This window comes from Festucalex cinctus, chromosome 10, assembly GCF_051991245.1.
Source record: "Festucalex cinctus isolate MCC-2025b chromosome 10, RoL_Fcin_1.0, whole genome shotgun sequence".
In the NCBI taxonomy this organism is placed as follows: Eukaryota; Metazoa; Chordata; class Actinopteri; order Syngnathiformes; family Syngnathidae; genus Festucalex; species Festucalex cinctus.
In genome coordinates this window covers 22336298-22358153 of record NC_135420.1, presented here as the reverse complement: position 1 = coordinate 22358153, position 21856 = coordinate 22336298, and the positions used below count along the sequence as shown (strand labels likewise).

Here is a 21856-nt window from a genome sequence, read left to right as displayed (position 1 = left end):
TGAATTTTGATTAATTTCACAGCCCTATCCCATGTTTTTCTAAAATACATTGCCGTGAAATTGTTCTGTCTCTTCCCCAAGAAACTTGTTATCAGACCGACTGTGTCGCCAAGACCGTCTCTCGATCTGGCGTCCACTCTGTCCAGAGGGCCATCTTTTTCTTTTTTTTCCTTTTCCTTTAGTCCCATTTTATGCTCAGCTGTGGCTTACAGATAAAGGCAACGAGTTGGCACCGGACACACAATGTGGCCCATCTTTCTCTCTGTAAACCAGGCTCAACATGACAAGCCGGCACCCAAGGGCCCATGTGACGGTGATAGATCTACGCTATTTATGTCCGACAACAGAAGCTCCGCTGACCAGTGCAAGCCAATAAGAGACAACACGAGCGCTGTGTCAGAAATTCTGCCTTGGACTTGGACTGGGATGTATTTATAGCTCAATTCCAAAATGTGTGATTGTTTAATTTAGTTTAAAATCCTCAACTGTTTTTTTTTTTAATTATGGAGTCATATTTTGACGGCCAGACAGAAGAATAAGGTGACAAAATTAATCGATTAATTCACAAGTAATCGATTATCATATTAAATCATTCACTCCCAGCCATCTTCACTGAAGCAACCCCCTTCGCTGCTGGCTGTTTTACTGGATTTTGACTGATTTTGCAAGGTCCATAGAATATTCTGTTCCATTGCTATAAAAACATGGAACCTACCAAAAGAAAGATTAAAGTCTCTTCTTTCATCATGAAAAAAAAGCATATTTCTATCCATATCCGTTTTGTAGCAATTAGAATTTGAATATAGATAAGTTTCATCATTATTCACAAATCTATTTAGAACTGTGAGTAATTGAGCTTTTTTTCAACATGGCCCTGGTTGAGCTCCTTTATTCTGCTGCCACCTGCTGGTCTTTTGTGTAATAACTACCATTTCTTCAACCGTTCTTTGCAGTTGAGAGGCTGCATCAAAGTCTTCTGTATGCTCTAGTATTTAAAAAAACAAAAAACAAAAAAAACGTATAAATACGTCTTTGGGAAACTTAAATTAAAATAGAACGTATTTATATGTTTTTGGGAGCAAATGAAAAAAAGAGAAAATGGCGAGTCCCGATACCAGCTATCGGTAGTAGGTCGCTATTTCAAGGTATCCGTACTAGCAACGGCTTGTTGTCATTTTTCGATCAGGCTCTTGAAATGAGAAAAATTTGAAGAATTGAAAATTGACAAGTTCATGTTATGCAAAAATGCTATATTGTAATGTGTGGGTATTTCTTTAAAATTATCTGTTATTGTTTTTTTTTTATTTTATGTATCAAAGTACGAGTTTATGTGGGTGACTACTCAAAAGTTGAGTATTGAAAAAAAAGTGGTATTGAACATTCCTACTTTACCAAGAGGATCAAAAGGACAGGCACATGCGTCTGGACTGCACCTGATTTTAAAAATTACATTTCTTTCAGACCCTGATCAACTTTTTTTTTTTTTTTTTTGTGCAGCCCAGTGTCGGTGATTGAGAACCGTCATCAGAGCAACTGCCTGCATGGCGCAGATGATGCTAGCCGTCGTTTACAACGTTGAGAGCGTCAGGCAGAGGTCGTATTGTATTCCAAGCGTACAAAAGTGCCGCTCTGCATGGCAACGAACGACACGCCGACGTGACGCGAGTACACACAGCTGCACAAACACGCATCCTTCCATATTTATATTCACAGTGTACACTGCTGCCCTTCTGCTGCTGCTGCTGTGACGCAAATAGAAACTGCGGTGATGCAACTTGGGATCCGTGCTCGGTATTGATGAGGCACAGACATTCAAATGTTTTGACTGAAGTGACTCATTTGAATCAGCCGATCGGCTGCCGAGCTTTAAAAAGTGACATGCCAATCCTGATTTTTTTATTTTTTTATATATATATTTTTCATGATCAACAGTATATACCTTCAATGTTCCAATCTTTTTTTGACTGCATGTAAAGTTGTTTTCTCAAATGAAAAAGAAAAATCTATTTGACAGTGGCTGAGTTTTTCAGACCTCGACAGAGGGAGATGAGATTGGTGGACAAGTTTGGTTTTATTTTAAGGAATCGGCCGATCTCCGATTCCCTGAAAATTCATCGGCCGAACGACAATTCACATCTCTAAATACAAGGCACGGTAGTGTTGTCAAGACCACACCGACCGAGACAAAGACATTATCGAGACCGAGACAAGACCAAGATTTTGGTGGTCGAGACCAAGACGAGACCAAGACTTTTGGAGACTGAGAAAAGACTTTTGTCGGTTGAAACTGAGGCAAGGCCAAGACTGTATGAAAACAAAACACACAAAAACAAAGAATAAAATACCAAGTATCTTTTATTTATTTTGCCTGCAACTAATTCTGCTATGTTGATTGAGTACAATTAACTACATCTCAAATCTAAGCAAATTTGTTTCGCTTCTTCTAAAAATTATGTAATGTACTTATTAAAACCGAATTGTCCTGACAAACTGTAGGAATAATTGTAAATATAAGTTCTCATACATTTTCTGCAATGAAGAATTGCTTCTGCTTGCAATGGAGAATGTTTTGCTCTGCTCCACACTCACATTCACATAGCCTAGCTATATGTTATCTTAACAGCTGATAACTCAAGAAGCTCAAGAACCAGAACATCTAACGCAGCAGAATGGTTAGAGCCAGTCTGCCCGTTTTGTTACGAAATGATTGCAAACTTGACCACACGTACTGGGCAATCTTCCACTCAGATGTACACAGACAGACAAACAAGTACTCTGTGTTCCAACTATGTTTTGCATTTGCATTAGGGTTGAAACACCGATGTAACTAGGGGCGTGGAAACCAAATAAAAAGAGGGTGAGGAGGGGATTTTTTCAGAGAGTGCAGTAATGAATTGCAAAAGTCAGTTCCTCTCTTCTCTGCTCGCGATCCTTGAACTGAGTGTATTATTTCCTTTTTTGTTGCGTTTATTAATAAATGTCAAACAGGTAAACCTGACACAAACCATGATAAATGCAATTTTACAAAGAAAACTTTAAAGAATCAAACCTATGTACCAAAGCGAGAGCACGCGAGCCTGAGATATTAAAGATTTGAACCCGGAACTTCCTTGCAGTCTCATCAATATTTTCTGCAGAGAGATATAAAGAAAGCATGTCCGTAGGTCTTGGCTATGCTTGGGCGCGCCGCATCTGGGCCTCTGCTGCTCATTAAGCGCGACAGCGAGAGGTGAGCGCTTCAATCAGGATATTAGGACAGGAGATGAAATGGACAGAGGAGGAGGAGGAGGAGGAAGGAGGAGGAGATGGAGCTCTGCAGAGTTTTCCAAGGTTAAAAGAAGAGGGGAGAGGCGGAGAGTCTCTGGCTAGCCGCCCAGATGTGATGTATCGTCCTGTGACTGTCCACCTAACGCCTTTTAACGGTAATAACGTATTCCCTCCCATTAATGTTATGGATCAGAGGGCATATTATCGATCCACCACCTCAGCTATATAGTCCCCTCGCTCCATTTCCCTCACCGACTTCATTCTTCTCCCCCCCCCCCCAAACCCGGCACGGCGGACATTTCAACGTGAACTTTCTTTAACCCGGCGTGTGCAGTGTCATTACCTGACCCTGACAGTGCAGCAACTCTGAGAAGTAAAAGCGGACGAGTTATCTCGCGGGGCAAAACGTTGGGAGTTTGCGGGTGACCATGACGATACGATCACGGATAAATTGCAGTATCAGGGTAGATTTGAACCTTCCAGAAGAAATTTTATATAAATAAATTACACTTCTTTGTACACGAGTACAGTGGTGCCTTGAGATACAAATGACGTTTTAGTAGCAGTGAACTCAAGTGACCTCACTTTGTAAGAAGCAGCCAAAAAGTTTGATGCCATTGACCGTTGACGTTTACTGTCACACTAATAATTAATCATCATCATTTTTGCCTAATTTCCACATGCTACAAATCAAACCAGTAACTGAATCATAATTAATTCATGTTTGTGCATTTTGAAATAATTTGTTTATTTTTAACAGTCAATCGGAAAATAAAACGACAGATTAATCAATTGCTAAAATCATCATTAATTACAGCCCTAATTTTTCTATGAATAATGGCTAAATAAAGCACCACTAGTAGTAGAAAATGCCTTATTCTTCTTTATTTGTGTGTTCATGACTATAAAGTATTACAGTGCCACCCGGTGACCAAGGCAGGTACACCAGAAGGAGCAGCACAATGAATTGGATTGCAGCATTAAATCATGATGCCCAAATTGTTTAATTTTTTATCATTCTAGTTAATTAGGTTATCATTACTCTGTGTTTTTGTAACGTGTAAAATTAAAGTTATTATTAAAAGATGTACTTTTTGGGGAGGGCTAGAATGGATTCATGGCATTAGAATTCAATCAAACTTCATATATATATATATATATATATATATATGTATATATATATATATATATATATATATACAAATGTGAAACAGATTGCAAACCGTTTGTGTACAGTGGCTCACGGTTATAAGCCTCAAGTTTTAGATAAATATATTCATACAAATCTTACAGTGTACATGTACAAATTTACTGATAGTATTTTCTAAATTTGAATGGAAAAAAATCGCAACAATCGACTTATAAATTCGTATCGGGATTAATCGGTATCGAATCGTGACCATTCGTATCGGGATTAATCGGTATCGAATCGAATCGTGACCTGTGAATCGTGATACGAATCGAATCGTCAGGTACTAGGCAATTCACACCCCTAATATATATATATCACTTTTCATACAAAAAAAATTAAACTCTAAGCACTTTCCAGGAGTTTTGATCCTTTGTGTATTTTGGCTGGAGACTGCCTGGGAACAGTCAGAAAAAGTATGACTCAAACTTTAAATGTCAAATTGTCCACGTCAGCAAAACACGTGCTCTTGAGGTTTGACAATAGACGACCACGGAAACTGATCAAGGTCAAGGATTCTACTGTTTTTGTCAGCACTTTTTACAAGTAATCATTTTATAATCGATTTTGACCTCTCGCCGTTCAGTCCCATAGAAAGAACACTATTGATTTCTTAGATTCTATTTGACCCAAGATGCTTCTTTTATCGCCTGCACCAATCTTCAAACTTTGGCATTATTCATTGCCAAAAGCAAGAACTTTTGAGCAATACTAGAGGGAGAAACAGAATTTCCGATTGATTTTGATTGATAGCCTTAGATCTGCCTGAAAATCAAAGCACACCAGCACAACCTTTCAATTTTTCGTTGTTACTTTGGTTCTAGGGCGACGAAAGAACCCACAAGATTCACAATGATGACTAACTCGGACACAAAGCATCATTTCATTACTCGTCGGTCGCATCTCAGACACAAACAAACAGCGACGCCGCAGCGGCTGCAGCGACAACAATAAAAAGCGGCACAATCATTCGCCTCACTGTAAGAAGCCTCGGCGAACGCGGCCGATGGATTCATCGCGGCGACAAATGGCGCGCTTGTGACGCTCGGAAGGAAATGAAAAAACGGCGCGCGCGTCTCTTGTCCCGCCGAGTGGCAGGCGGGATAGTGATTGTGTTGACTAAATGTGATTGGCGAGGAGTGACTCTCTGGAGGCAAAACATCAGCGTTATTACACTCGCACTAATATCGCCGGCTGACAATCACCTGGCAAAGCATCTCTAAGCACATTGGGACGCGAGTGCGGGGGGCAAAAATAACACACACACACACATGCACACAAAGAGAGTGATATATGAAATGTAATGCAATAAAAGTCAGACATACACTAAACAGTGACCTTAAACTCTAGTCCAATCTTGAAACCCTACTATGAAACTCCAACTGTGAATTTTAAAAATAAATTTAAAATGTTGAACTATCACAAGTATGCACAAATGCTTAAAGCGTCTCCCGATTTCCTTTGGAGACCAAACAGTGAGGATAATCGCCCTCTTCATCTGAAGAGAGGAATAAAAGCCTTTGACCAAATTAGGTGATGCCACTTCCTGTCAGAGTTAAGCAGCAATCAGCGACTCCTTGCGGTGATTGGCCAAGGTCAAGGCCAAGCATTGTTACCCTGAGAGCTCTTAAATGAAGACCGGACCACACACGGGTGTCGCGGGACTTAGCATAACATTACTCAACCTTTAGCCTTTAGAAAATGGTGTTAACCGTTTAGCTTAAAATGTTTGAGTTCAGACTCGGGTTCGAGTCCAGGCTGCGGCCTTCCTGGGTGGAGTTTGCATGTTCTCCCCGTGCCCGCGTGGGTCTTCTCCGGGTACTCCGGTCTCCTCCCACATTCCAAAGACATGCATGGCAGGTTAATTGGGAGCTCCGAATTGTCCCTAGGTGTTCTTGTGCGTGTGGATGGTTGTTCGTCTCTGTGTGCCCTGCGATTGGCTGGCAACCAGTTCAGGGTGTACCCCGCCTACTGCCCAAAGCCAGCTGAGATAGGCTCCAGCAACCCCCGCGACCCTTGTGAGGAATAAGTGGTCAAGAAAACGGATGGATGGATGGATGGATGGATGTTTGAGTTCAAATTGTGCTCCTTTTGACAAATCAGCCACTGGTTGCCCCACCCCCTCAATTGCTGCACATACCAATTGAAGAATGGCATTTATTACTGACAGTGGGCGGAGCTAGGGACGTTGCAACAATGCAAACATCTACTACTAGGCTACCAAAGTGTAAAAGAAAAAAGCATTTTCAGTCGTGGAAGCAGCACTTTGTTACCCTGTAGCCAAATTCGACTTTTTAATGCCTCCCAAACTGCCCTTTCGTCTTACCGCCGGCCTAAGTTATCTGCGTTAATTGATTCTATTCTTTTTACAGAACATCAATTCAGTGCAAAAACAACGACTCCTTTTGTATCATGTCTGACCCATTTACTAATCAAATATAACAGGTGTGTCAACAGGCGCGCTGTTTGTAAGCTTTAAACAACCGTCGTCACGAACAAACACACACTACACGACCGTGGCCTAAATATAATACACGCAATCATCCGCATTCCTCTGCAATCCCGAATGATGAGATTGTGCCGAGATGGAGATAAATGAGGCCTCATTATAGTCGCGAAGGGAGGAAAAAAAAAAAGAATTTTCATTGACTTTTGTACCATTATTTACCACACCCAAGGGTCCTTTGAAAGGACACAAAAAGGGGACACAATAAATATGTGCATTAATATGGCGCCACATGAAAACACGCAGCACAACAAAAGAAATATGTGCATTTAAATTGCTCTTTCATACACGGGCGTCGACAAAACACCGTCCACGGAGGCGCTACGGCAGCTACACGTGGAAAAAAAAAGATAATGCGATTCTCCCGTCGGGATATACGGAGCCGAGACCCGCATCACCTCCGCTACTCGACGCCGTCCCGTGATTGAAGCAGATTTGAGCAATCAAAGTTATCAAAACGCCGCTTCGTCGGGAGGTAGACAGGCGCGAGACCGGCGTAATTGGATTTTCCCCACTTGGTTTAACGGATGACACTCCAACAGTGGCGGGGTGGGTTCGAGTGGCTCGCGTGCGGACATGGTGACCGCCGACGTGGCCGTATTTCTGAGGAAGTAGATGTCAAAGTGTAATATGCCAACTGGTGGCCAATCAAGGTTAGCACCACTAATAGCAGTCAATATTCAGCACTGTAGCAATATACGCCGCTCCAAAACATAAAGGGAACGTAATCATAACAAGTCAATCACACTTCTGGGATATCAACCCGTCCTGTTAGGAATCAAGAGTTATTGTGAATCAATTCCACCTGCTGTTGTGACAGACAACAGGTGGAATTGAAAAGCAATCTGCAGGTGGTGGCCACAGATCACATTGCTGTCCTCATCCTTTCGGGCTGATTTCAGGTCACTTTGGTGTTTTCCAGTGTCATCACAACTCTAGGTAGCATGAGGAAGTGTTTACAACCCACAGAATTGCGCCGGTAATGCATCTTACGCAGCCAGTTTAATAGTTTAATAAATAGTTTAATATGCGCATCAAGTAGGCTCGAGTGGCAACGTAAGATGGCCGCCGAGCATACACGTCGCTCGGACCGAGATGCCGTGCAAAAAGATCACGCACACAACAGAAACTAAAGTTGTGTTCAAAGGAGGTACCTTAGAAGAACAGAACTTCGGTCTTTCAAAACCAAATATGCCAATATTCAGGTTTTGAAAGGGTTATTGAATGCGTGTAAACATACTGGCCTGTCGTGTTAATTTCATTAACAACAACTAAACAAAAAATAATTTCGTCAACACACATTTTTCATCGGACTAAAACCCGCATTAATAAACAATAACTGGGACTAAATCAGTCTGCATTTTCGTCGGCTAACGAAGACGACACAAAAATGTCCTTCACTTCAAATAAACTGGCCTGAAATTTATGGACATTTTAGTTCATGAACAAAAGCAAGAAAAAAATTTGATTTTGTGAAATCTTGTCTGCTAACGTGACACGGGACAGACTGTTGAAGCATTTCCACATATGTTATTGTGATTTTTATTCTCCACACTTTTTTGCAGAGTAACAACTCCCACGTAATACTTCCAATTTACACTAGAACTAGTTTAAAAAAAGTCCCGCCTCCCGGGGTATATATATCGAATGATTCCACAATACTAACAAGCTAACAGCATTTACACAAATTAACATTTAATATCAACGTTTCCCCATTCATTTTCAATGGGACAGACATTGAACTTTTTCTGATTAACACTTTCCACGCCCACTTCCACATTTATATAACTTATCATCATTACCAGGTGTCTGATACTGCTCGTTGGCACAGTTGGGAAAGCGCATTGTCCAGTAACCAGGAGGTTATCATTTTATAATTTATCTCTCAATTGGCTTCTTCCTGACGAAGAGATGACGCTTTTGAATGATGCCCTGATGCAGGTCTGGGAGGAGATTCACTAGGAGAACATCTGCCATGTCTTCAAGAGCAGGCAAAATTGATGTAGTGAGTGCATACGGGCACATGGAGAAGTTGGATCGGAAGTTTGATTTTGACACTTTCATTTTGAGTAAGATTCTGAATCCAGACCAGCAATCGTTAATTATTTATTTCCAATGACTATGCATGTTTTGTTGTTCCCTAACGCAGAAAAAAAAAAAAAAACTGCAGTAATTTATTCATTGAGATCAAGATGTGTTTAAACATTCCCTTTATTATTTTTTGGAGCCGTGTATTCTCGCGTGCGTGCGTGCGTGCGCGCGCAAGTGTGTATCGCTGAGTCACACACGCACCAGAATGGATTCGGCTGACTCACAGTTGCTACCTGATTGGATACTCACTCACGCACTTAATCTCAACCCCACACTCCTTGACTGCTGATTTTAACAAACGGCGACATGCAAAAAAAGGGGCAGCTGGTCAACAGGGGGCGCTGGCATACCAGCCACTTCTAAAACGTACAAACTAGACATACATCAAAACTCTAGCATTGCAACCACAAGTATGTAATCATGCAGCTAGCAGACAAGCCAACAGTTAGCATCTTCAATATCTTCTTCTACTGTTCTTTCCGCTTTGAATTTTAGGCTAGATGCCCCGTTGAGCCATGCTGCCTCTTACAGGTCATTTTTGGTACTGCAACAGACATCTGGTTTGGTCAGATTACTCAAATACACTACAAAATTTACCAGAATGATGCACACATTTAAGCAGTGACTGAAAGGTGAAATGACGCTTGCTGGATACATGGACCAAAGTCGAGAACCCTTCTGTGACAATGACATGGACCATAATTACGGACAAACTGAGTACATTCCAAAAAAAGAAAAACATTCTCCCATTTGCTTAAGATGGTAAAAATGAGTGTGGGTGTACCCTGCTGAACGTAGCTTCGTATGCCCCATACCACCTCCATCAGTCTTTGGTGGCACCAGTAAAGATGGCTCCCAGATACTTAAGATGGGTGATGGACTCTCACTCCGTTCACTGCATCCTGTGGCCAATTGAGGCTGAGAAATGATAACCGGGAAGCCTGCAGGCCGTGTTAGGGGCGTCTAGATTTGGACGGACAACACAAATACCCTGCTATGAGTTCTTACAGGACCGGTGTGTGACATTATTACGTGACGTTCAGCTGTGGAGCACATTGCCACAATCACGCACACATACGCTGCCAGGGGAGCGGCAAGCCAGCGCCCAGTCGCGCTGTGATTGATTCCAGATTCTACCCCCCGCCAGCGTGCGACGAGTCATTAAGAACGAACACACAAACACGTCGGTCAGCGTGAGTCGACAACACACTTTTCACCGTATTTCATATTTATATTCTCCTCCCGCATCCCTATATTCCATCCACTATAAAGCCACGCTACTTACAACACTTGAAAAATCATACTGTGAATACTGAGGAGATAACCCGTACCAAGCCAAAACTCTCATGGAAACTCATGAATACAAAATGAAGAGATGACGAATGAGGCCGTTTAACTCATCACTGTGCATCATAGCGATCCGCAGACGCCCTCTAGAGGCTGTACGAAGAATACGGGATAATAACGTAAACTGATCATGTTGTGACCTCACTTTTATCGTGCACATTCTGGACGTTTGTTGTGGGAGAAGTTGGATTAAACGGTACCAAAAAAAAAAAAAAAAAAAGTCTTTAGAAAAGTCACAAATGTTGAAATGTAGAATCCACTGCTTAGCATGTGATAGCTAATTCTCTTATATATGTACGCATATGTGTATAATGTATATATACATATACACGGTATACATATATACATACTAGAGGTTTACCAATCAAAATTTTCCGGCCGATTACCGATAACCGATCTTTTAAAAAGCCTAACCTGTCGATCCCGAATGTTTTTTTCCCCACAACAAGCAGCGTATACCTTCAGTGTTCCAATCTTATTTTATTGGAAAACATTGAACAATATCTGTGAAATAATACAAATGGGTTGTTTTAACCGCACATGAATTTGTTCTCATCTCAGCAGAAGAGGACAAGTGGCTGACTTTTTCCAGACCTCTGAGGAGGGAGATGAGACCGGTGGAAAAGCGGTTCATTTTGAAGGGAACGGCCGATCACCGATCTCCCAAAATTAAGAAAATCAGGGCTGATAAATTGGCCGGCCAATCTGATCGGTGCACCCCGTGCGTACATATACTTACATACATGTATACACAAGGAACATCCGAATAAAATTGCCACATTTCAAATAAAGCCAAACCCAAAGTAAGCAAACTCAAGACACACCTGATGAACGGCAGGGTCACTCCCAGATGCTCCTCTTGGCCACCACCCCGGTGCTCCTCTTCCTACGTTTCCCCCCCTTTTTTCCTCCTTTTCGTCCAGAAACCAGAGAATTCTCGAGGAGGCAGGAAATCCAGAAGCCACTCCGGCGGAAACCTGTAGAGAGCGAGCGCAGTTGAAGGCGGCGGACAGATGCAGGAGGGAGGGTGTTTAGGCGAGACGAGTGCACCGGCACGCAGTCAGTGGGGGAAGCTCACAAGTGGTTGGCTCGACGCTCGCTGCTGCAGAGCTCAGCATCCCTGATGCTCACCCCCTCCCACACTGTTACCACATTCCATCTAATAGCAACATCTCCTCCTCCCTAAAGTGTCACAGTTACAAGATACTGCGCACAAATCTGATTTAAATCCTCACAGAAGTCATTTATTCACACTGGAGACTTCTGCGCAAGTTTTGTGCTCACGAGCCACATTTTTTTTTTTTTTTTGCTGCAATCGCCTTGCTTCAACTGTAGAGATAAAACCATGAGGGAGGTGAATGTGGTGGAATTTTGAATGTGCATTTTACTGATACATTCTTGAACATTTAAAAACTTTAATCCATTAACTCATTCACTGCCAGTCATTATAGAAAATTTTTACATTTCCAATACTCACGTGATATTACATTCAATAATTATATATAAACCGAATCTACCAAATAACAGAATAGACTCCCTACTTTTTGTCCCGTCCCGTTCTTTTATAATTGACAGCAGAAAAATGTAGGTTTGCCAAAATACAGCCATTTCTCCCATGGACTCTGAAACTGTGTTTATTTCCTATAAAATGGGGCAATGATGTCATCTACCGGTGGTTGGGCATCAGTAAAGTTGTTTCCAAGTTTGATATTTACAGTGGAGCATGCTCAGATTCGCCCCCATTTAGCACCGCTCTAAAAAATACAATTGACAAGTATACTTGTTAAAGGCAGTGAATTTAAGTATCATATTTATAAACATGTTCTGTTCAAAGTGGAAGTACACATTTTCAATTTATACGTGAAAAAAATATCGCTCCAGAGACAAACTTACAACAAGGAATTTAGTTCAAGGAAAAAAATAAAAATAAAAAATAAAAATTGCGCATTATGGAAATGCGCATCAATTGCGGATTTGCGTGTTCTATTAGCAAAGGGGGTAAAAACTGAATAAAATCTAACTAACGTTATTTTAAGGTCATATCACCCGGTCTAATATTATATTACGAACACACAACAAAAAGCCTCTGATGGACATGACTGACACATGTCTTGTCCAATCACCTGTCTGGCTCTTTCCCACCTGTTGAACAAAGTTTCGAGACAATAGTTGCTGCAGTTGTATCCCTGATTGGCATTTAAGGTGGAAGATCAAAATCATTCACAAAGATAAATACTGTAAGCGTGAAACTGAAGAATCTAAATTGGCCATAGGTGTCAATGTGAATTCTTGTTTGTCCACAAATGTGCCCTGCTATTGACAGCACAATATTAGCTGGGCTCAGCTCCAGCTCACCCAAGACCGTAATGATGCATAGAAAATGGATGGATGGCTGGTAATTAAAGGTGGTTTAAAAAAAATAAAATAAAAAATAAAAAAAGAAAGAAAGAAAGAAATCAATCGTGCTTTTCCCATTCCAACAAGGACAGTCAGTGCATTAGCACAACAACAAAAATCTTCATCTTCCGCTCTACTCCACTGCTGTTGCTATGGCCACTGCAATAAACCCTGACAGCGCTGCTTGGCTAAATGAGTGCCGGTGTAGGACGGACGTCATCTGCAAGGAAACACAATCTCACTTTTCACGGCGCACTGCAGCACGCCACACATGAAACGTAATTACCACCCCCAAATGACTTCCGCCGTTACTCTACTTTGCTGTTGCAAACCCCTTGGAAATAAAATAGGGAGTCACTCAAATGAACTGGTGGGATGAATTCTAATGCCGCTGTTTCGTGGTAATCATCAGGAGTGTGTCACTGGAATACGTAGAGCATACGCTAAAGAGATGCTTCAAAAGTTATGCTAACAGCAAGCTAAAATGGCAGCTCTGGGAGCTAGTAGCGAACTTTTGGCTAATAAGCCAACAAGCTAACTTAATTTACAAAAACGACAATGGAGAAATAACCAGTGAACTAAGATAAAAATGTCTTCTTAGCTTATCGATATGTAGTACTCATGGGCTTCGTTGTACCTAGCCAGTTAGCCAAAAACATCTTCTAGCCAGTTAGCCAAACACATCTTCTTAGGTTGACCAATGTGCTTATACCTTTAGACAGTTTGACTAACTATATTGGTAAACAAATACAATCTTAAAATATTGTAACATAACCAGCTAATAGCTAAGTGCAGTATGTAGGTCATACTGTACCGACAAGCCAACGAGTGAACATATCGGTACGTTGGACCTAGCAAGGTAGCCAAAATGTCTAGAAGGCTAACTTTAACTGCCAAGTACAATAGAACTTTTAGCAAAGTGACCAGGATCAAAATCATTGATAAGCCAACATCAAAATAGAATCAATAGCCATGCTAACCAGTAAATTAAAATAACCAAGACATACTGTACTAATAATCCGACAAAATGGGGTGAGGGGTTGAATTAATAGATAGCTATTACCTCACCGGTTATCTTATCAACTAGTTGGATTGATTGAGAGATTAATTTCATTCATCTCTTGAGGGAAATTAAAGACGTTTTTCATTATTCCGGTGTTTCTAGGCAATGGCAGATAGACAGCTTGAGTTCCATTGGGCTTCCTCAGACATACCCAACCTCGAGGAGGATCAGATCGAACTGTAAAAGCTTGTTAATTACGAACGCTTGCTGAGCAGCCGAGGAAGAAGAGGAAGTAGATTGGTTTGAGTGGACCGACGTACCGACTGTGGGAACGCTGAAGCAATCCCGCTTTTTGCTTTGGATACTGCGAAGATTTTGTCACGGATTACAAATCAACATGTTTTGAAAATTACTGCCAAGAACTCAACGGATTATGCATGTCACTAACTGATACTGATATTGCAGCCTTGAGTATTAGCCGAAACTTGGACTTGGCGATAAGTCTGTATCGCGATACGTGATCAATATCAATAGAAAATATGTTTAATTAAATTTTCAGCACAAAAAAAAAAGTTAGAAAAGCCTGACCCCGGCATTCTGCGTCCTGTTGGTTAGAATATTTAGCTCGATGAGAGGGACAAAGTATTGGAAACGTCTCAATATGATGCAGTGCAATACCGGGAGTGCATCTATTGTTAAATGAACTAACTGCGCATTTTGTATTGGCTCTCATTCGATTGTGCCGATGTGACTAATGATTTGCCAAGTGAATAAATGTAGAGTCACAAAAACAAAACACACACGTAAGCACATTTGGGTCCAAAAGTAGAAAATGAGAGTTTTTCCTTGACTAAACATTACAGCCAACTATTTAGTGTGCAATTCTATCAGGGTGTAATGCAACACTTTGGCCAAATGATGTAAAAAAACTGCACTATGTCTTATGTCCATTTCTCAGCAATAAGTCTTTCCTGTCTTTTCATCTCGAGTCGATAAATCAAACCACTAAATCAACGGCGGCGACAAGATGGCGGCACCTGCGCATCCGCTTTTATGAAAGCGTTTGTTCAGTCGACACCCTCCCGCAGCGCCCGTGATGACATCCTGCCATGGGAGGCTAATGAAGCCCATGTGCGTCATCAAAGATAAATTTAGAATATCGCTAGCTTTTTTTTTTTTCCGTTTTCTTTTTTGAGACAACTCCCTGATGGATTCACAAAGTTTGAAATTTAAACATTAGCATGGGCTAATTAGACTCGCTAAAGGCGAGACCACGTTTTGAGGTCAAAATAAAACTTTACCATAGGACAAGCAGTGTTTTAAGTAACACGCGTCTCATGAAGAAGTTTTCGTGTGAAATGACCCTAAGATGCACTATAACGTTTACAGGTGAACTTCAACTCAACTTCAAGCTGTATCACTTAGAGTTCGCATTTAAACAGTCCTCTTTATCTTATTGTTCATAATTTGACATCATGAGACCACAACGGCTAACAACTGATTAAGAGTACAGTATCTCTCCACTGCGAGGTTTAGCCGCGGTTGCTACATTGCTAGCATGACTTCATGATAAAGTGCTGCGTTTTGTTTTTTGTCTCAAGAGCGGTCCACTTCCTTCTTTTTTAAATTTTGTTGTAAACCGGTGTTACATTATCCTGTCTCTGATAGGCTAGCTATTACAGGAAGTCCTCGAGTTACGTCGGCGCTACGTTCCTACGCTAGCGATGTAACCCAAATTTCAACTTAAGTCAAATTTCCCCATTAAAGTCAATATTTACATCAAAATAATTTGCTTTAAAAAAAAAATCTAAAATACATCCATCCATCCATTTCCTTAAAACCGCTTACTCCTCACAAGGGTCACGGGAGTGCTGGAGCCCATACCAGCTGGCTTCGGGAAGTAGGCTGGGTACATCTAAAATACATTAAAATATATATTTTTTTTAAAAAGATGCTGTACGACTGTCCGACTGAAGCCCAATGTTCGTCGGTGTCTCTCCTTTCTGCGATCTTTTTATGATGTTTAGCTTCGTTTCCATGGTAATTGCTTTTCTTTAGTTTGGACTAACATTGATAGAAGACGTAGCTTTCTTCTTCTTGTTCTTTGGGGCTATGATGTGGAAAAAAAAAAAAAAAAAAGGGCGAAAAAAGCCAAAGATGCTCCCACAAGAGCACAAGCGCTAGCACTAGCTAAAGGCTAACTAGCGGACGATGGGAAATCACTGTGGGCTAAATGGCGGATGGGGCCAAAATGGCGGACCGGGTGTAACCGTTGTAAAAGTCGAAACGCCTTAGGTTGAGTGTGCCTTAGCTCGAGGACTCCCTGAATTGTACATGTGAGATATGCTTTAAAATAATGACTAAAAATGAAATTCAAGGCAGAAAATGGAACTAGAAAGGGATGATTTTTTTCAGAGAACATATTCCTGTCTACCTGTGTGACAAAAAAGTTAAATTCAGTGCAACTATTATAAAACTGTGGGGGGCACATATCCCCCCTGCCCCCCCTGCTATATACACCCATGTTTAAGGGTAATATTATAAAGATGTGTTCGAAATGATGAAGTGTTTTGGGATTGAAGCTCGGGGTACATATTTAGGGTTTAAACTACTGCACAGCGCGGCGCGTGTTGGCGGAATACAGACGAATACATTTGGTGCACTCAGTTAGCGCAGAAGAAGGGAGAAAAAGAAAAAAAAATCCCACACTCTTTACTTACTCAAGCAGCGTCTCCAAAGAGGCTTTCAAGTAAATTGAGTTTGGGTTTAGGGGCCTGTTTATATTAATGAGTCCTCGGCCGCTTGAGTTAGAGCCAGTGCTCTGTGTTATTACCTGCTTGATAATGAATGCCAGCTTGGCTAGCAGCAGTCAATGGAGGCCGACACGCACACACACGCACGCACACCCACGCACACACACAGAGTGCAGATAATACTGCAAGCTGCCACTGGCTGGCTATAAAAGATTAGCAGCGCCCTCCCTGCTTTTATGCAGACGGATGCAGTGGCACTCGTGCTAATGCTAGTGTAGCCCGTGTTTGTGCCTCTTGCAGTTTTATCCTCTGCAGTCTCCATTTTACTGCAGTAGTCCGTTTTCCGACTTTAATTGTCCGACTGGAGAATTAAACACAAAAGCATTGTACTTAAAAGTTAAAGTTAGGGCTGTGCAATTAATCAATATTACATTTCATTTATCACACTCCACAATTACAAAAATCGACCTAATTGTTAAAAAAAAAAAAAAAGTATATATTATATAATATCATTAATACTAATTTGAGTTGTTTAAATTAATATATTTGTACTTTTTATTTTAAAATAACTAATGTAATAAATTATTTCATCCAAAAGGAACTTGCATAGTTATAGTTTTCAAATAATTTTATTTGTATTACTAATTTTTATTTTATTTGTTTGTTTTTTTACGTTTAAACATCTGCGATTGGCTGGCAACCAGTCCAAGGGTGTACCCCGCCTACTGCCCAGAGCCAGCTGAGATAGGCTCCAGCACCCCCCGCAACCCTTGTGGGGAATAAGCGGTCAAGAAGATGGATGGATGGATGGTTGGACGTTTTCTTCATTTTCTTGTTTTGTACCAAAAAATAAATAATCATCCTACTGCACAGTGCACATGCTGCGGTTTTTGCCAACATAAATAAATAAATACATAAATAAATAAATAAATAAAATTGGTCCAAAAGGAACTTACATAATTATAGTATTTCTATTTTTTTAAATTGGTCTTAATTTTAAATGCTTAAACATGTTCTTGTTTTTGTATCCAAAAAAAAAAAAAAGAAAGAAAGTATCATTTGAATAATCGTGATTATTATTTTTTTCTTCCCATAATCGAGCAGCACTGGTTAAAGTCCAACTGAATTGTACAGACTTAATCGTAAGGTGATTTTTGAGTTCCTTCGCAAAATGGCTGCCTCCAAGAGGCAGTCTCGTCTTGAAGAAGTGATTGCCAATTCGGCAAATTGAAGCCCCACTGACAATCACAAGCTCAAGACTAAAGGTCTCACAAGGGGGAAAAAAAACAAAAAACCTAAAGGTTAGACCAAATTGTTGGCCTGCTCCCAAAATATTTATCTAGACGTTTCCCTGGATGAAAATACAGCTTGGACTCTGTTGTCTTTACCACAAAGGGGAGACTACATACAACTACGATCACCGACTTGCGCTATCCATTTCTTTCCTTCTATTTCAAGGAATCCACCATTTAAAACAAATGTAATTATTTCTGCAGCGCATCGTGTCGTCTTTAAATTTATAACAACAACAACAACAACCCGGTTTGCCAGCCTGCAGTCTCACATTATTTCTCCAGCTCGTGTTTATCTAAGGGGAACAGAACTGCAGTAAAATGCATCTTTAAACAGGTTGGAGCACCAGGCAGGAGCTCTTCATAAATCTTGCCCAACTCACGTCCAGACTTATAGGCCGCAAACAATGTGACAGGAGACTGGATACTGTCCAAGAAATGCGGCTGGACATGGGGAATCAAACAGTGCAATCCAACAGCTTTGCTCGGCACTGACACTCAAAAACATTCTTCATGCGAGTGTGTGTATTGTGGCATCTCAGTGGTTCACCGGATCTCTATGAGCGACACTTCAGAACGCTTTAATAATTCACTGGTGTCTTTGGCTCGCAGACAAACACTGTTTATACTGGCATGGGGATTTTGGGGAGAGAGCGTACAGGACATTTTGATTGTGTCCCAGTCCAGTCCAAATACAAGTGCGCACACACACACACACACACACACACATGCAAAGGTCATATAATAGTAGTGTCTTATTCCCACAACTATGTAGCTTTTGTCTTTTTTTTCCCCACTTCAACAATGGAGGCAGACAAGGTGCTCCAACATACATCCTTGCTAGCTAAATGAGACAAATGTCATCTCAGAAGAGTAAAAAGGGAAGCTAACGTTAGCATTTCTGCTTAGTTGTTGTTGTTTTTAATTTTCAGAGTCTTAAAAACACAACAAAAACGACCTTACAGGACAATTTTTCTTCCCTCACCACTCAGTTTCATATTAGCATTACATTAGCATTCACATTAGCTTGTAGCAATTTGTAGCCTACATACAACACCTGGGTTTATGCTTCCCATTTCAACATACAATAGCTAAAGCTGTTGTACTTTGCTTACTTAGCTAACTTTACGTGGGTTTCACACAAGCTTTTATTGTTTATTTTTTTCTTACCTTGTGGGCCATTCTGTTTACAAGCCACCAACTGGCATCACCTTGCCAGGTGCTGAATGAGGTGAAAAGACCAGAAACGCTAATTGGACCGTACCAAGTCTGCTCTGTCAAAAGGGGAGCGAATGATTAGCATTTGTTTTGGTTGTGTATTTCCAATTCTTGATTCCTTACGCAACAAATATATAACAGTTGCTAAAAATGTTTTATACTTTTGAACTATCAAAGAGAGCAGCAAAATTGCTCATGTTCTTTATGAATTGTGTCGTCGCGATTTCTTGGCCCACTTTGTTACTAGGCAGATTTCAGTCCGAATGACAGCCAGGCGGGACTTCTGTTTATGATTTATTTATTGGCAAATTAGTTAATTGATTTATTTTAATTTAAATGATCAAATTAGAAATATGAATATGTTTAAATTAAAATATACTATATAGTATATATTAATTTTAATTTATGAAATGATCGTTTCCTGAATTATCATTACAATATTAACAATAAAATTTTAAAATACATAATTTATCATTAAAGTAAATTCATTTTCATATTTTACGTACACATTTTAATATTTTGTTTTTTCCTCATCAACCAATTTCTTGGCCAATCTGTCCATTTTGTGGCCCCTGTTTGGCAGTGATGGGTATTGGAACGACAACATTGTAAAACCGTGTCTAATTTCACACATACTAAATAAATTGTCCGCGAAGCGAAAATAAAGAATTTGTATTGCACAACTTGCGTATGTGTAGGCATGGCGCATTTCCGCAGCATGGACAGGAAGTCAGGGGTGACGAAAGCGCCACGCGAAGGGAGAATATCTAGTGCATGTTTCAGCATTCGGATGCTGTCAGCTTGATGCAAGATGACAGCATCACCTCGAAACTGATTTCAGGCGGGATGATGATTATGCGGCGTGCCAATCCAATGCATAGACAAATGAACAACCCGCCCCCCCCCCCCCCCCACCTTAAATAAAGCTCATAATATCTATGCATTGTATAAGGAACTTTAAAGGCATTATCATACAATAATTGCTCCATCGCTCACTTCAATTCATCCTAGCGTGTCGGGAGGTAGCCATAGATTTCGATGGTTAATATTCATGGGTATTTTCATAAATCAGCATCACATTTGTGTGCCTCAAGCCCATTGGTGGAAACTTCAGGCCCAACTAGCGATCACATTGATGGAAAATATTGACTTTGGTACCAATGGTGGATGTAAGAGGAAGCTTTTGAGTCCTGACTACGCTTATTTACGCATCAATGTGCAGTTTTTGCATTCAGAGAGTCTACACACCCCTGTTCAAATGCAGGGTTTTTATATATATATATATATATAAAAAAGAAATATACACCAAGATTTGACCTATAATTTAATGTTTTGTTTGAAGCAGGTCTGCCTTGAGGCCAAGCGCAATATTGAAGGATCTGCAGGAATTTCTGGCAAGTACTGGCGGTTAATGTGAAAACAATCTACACTCGGCTTCAGATTTCTGGGCTATGTGGTCAACAGATAAAAAAAAAAATCTTCTCTTGGAAAGAAGTCAGTTAAAACACTTGAGATCTCCCAAATGCATGTGGGAAAATGTGTTGCGGTCTGATGAGACCAAGGTTGAACTATTTGGCCCAACTACCTACAGTAAACATCATGCTTTGGGTGTCTCTTTCACATTATGTCTGTTGAGTTGTACAAGTTGATGTCATGACTAGGGTCATGCAGGGGTACTGTTTGGGTCTTAACTCATGACTGGGTCACGCTAGGGTTAAGTTTGGGTCATGACCGTGAGGTCAAGTGTCTGTTTTGAACTGATGTTTTGATGTTTTGTTATAATCGGCATCTAGTTTCAACTGGTTTTAAGCTATGTGATGTCAGGACCTATGTGATGTCAAGAATCTTTAATCTCTTTACTCTTTACCCACATGTCTAGCCACAACCAATGAGATCGATTCACTGTCTATTTAAACCAAACTGAGAAGAGTGTGTTTTTTGTCGGATTATTAACCCTGTCTCTCTGTGTACTTCCACAGCCCAAGTTAGCTTAGTGTCTCGCGATTCTTGTTGTGCCTGGTTTAGTCGAGTTGTGTCGCGAACCTCGTTATTCGTTTAGTCAAGTTGTGTGAATAAAACGTTAAAATCTTATTTGTGTCTGCGTTTTTGGGATCCAACCACAGAACCTAACAGTTGAAGGTCACATTAATGGTGGGAAAAGTTTGAAAATGTATTTATTTGGCCCTTATTTTGTAATTAATTTATTTCCAATTTAATAAAAAATATATATACCGTATTTTCCGCACTATAAGGCGCACCTTCAAAGTTTGAAAATGTATTTATTTGGCCCTTATTTTGTAATTAATTTATTTCTAATTTAATAAAAAATATATATACCGTATTTTCCGCACTATAAGGCGCACCTTCAATGAATGACATATTTTAAAACTTTTTCCATATATAAGGCGCTACAGTCGAGGCTGGGGTTACGTTATGCATCCATTAGATGGTGCTGCGCTAAAGGGAATGTCAACAAAACAGTCAGATAGGTCAGTCAAACTTTATTAATAGATTACAAACCAGCTTTCTGACAACTCCATTCACTCCCAAAATGAATAAACAGCTCTTTTATTATTTTCTCTGAGGTAAAGTATTAGTATTAGCTAGCGATCCAAGATGGCGGGATCTTCTGCGCATGCGCGTCACCGATCGTGCAGGGTCACCGATAGCGCCTTGACAGCGAGACCTGCGGCGGCTCAATATTGATCCATATATAAGGCGCACTGGATTATAAGGCGCAGGGTCAGCTTTTGAAAACATTGAAGGCTTTTAGGTGCGCATTATAGTTGTGAA

At 40.5% G+C, this 21856-nt stretch overlaps 1 protein-coding gene across 2 annotated transcripts in view; it reads right to left on the bottom strand.

Annotated features, from left to right (window-relative positions):
- Positions 1 to 19109, bottom strand: part of dab1a (DAB adaptor protein 1a) — a 221073-nt gene extending 201964 nt beyond the window's left edge. Inside the window, exons 1-2 of one of the 2 annotated variants that reach the window (XM_077534768.1) lie at positions 19016 to 19109; positions 11225 to 11377 (exon numbers count right to left, since the gene is read on the bottom strand). The gene's annotated coding sequence lies outside the window, so the exon portion shown is untranslated. Of the gene's footprint in view, positions 1 to 11224; positions 11456 to 19015 lie in introns of those variants that run through there. The other variant, XM_077534766.1, reaches the window with a different exon arrangement.
- Between the last annotated feature and the right edge of the window lie 2747 nt (positions 19110 to 21856).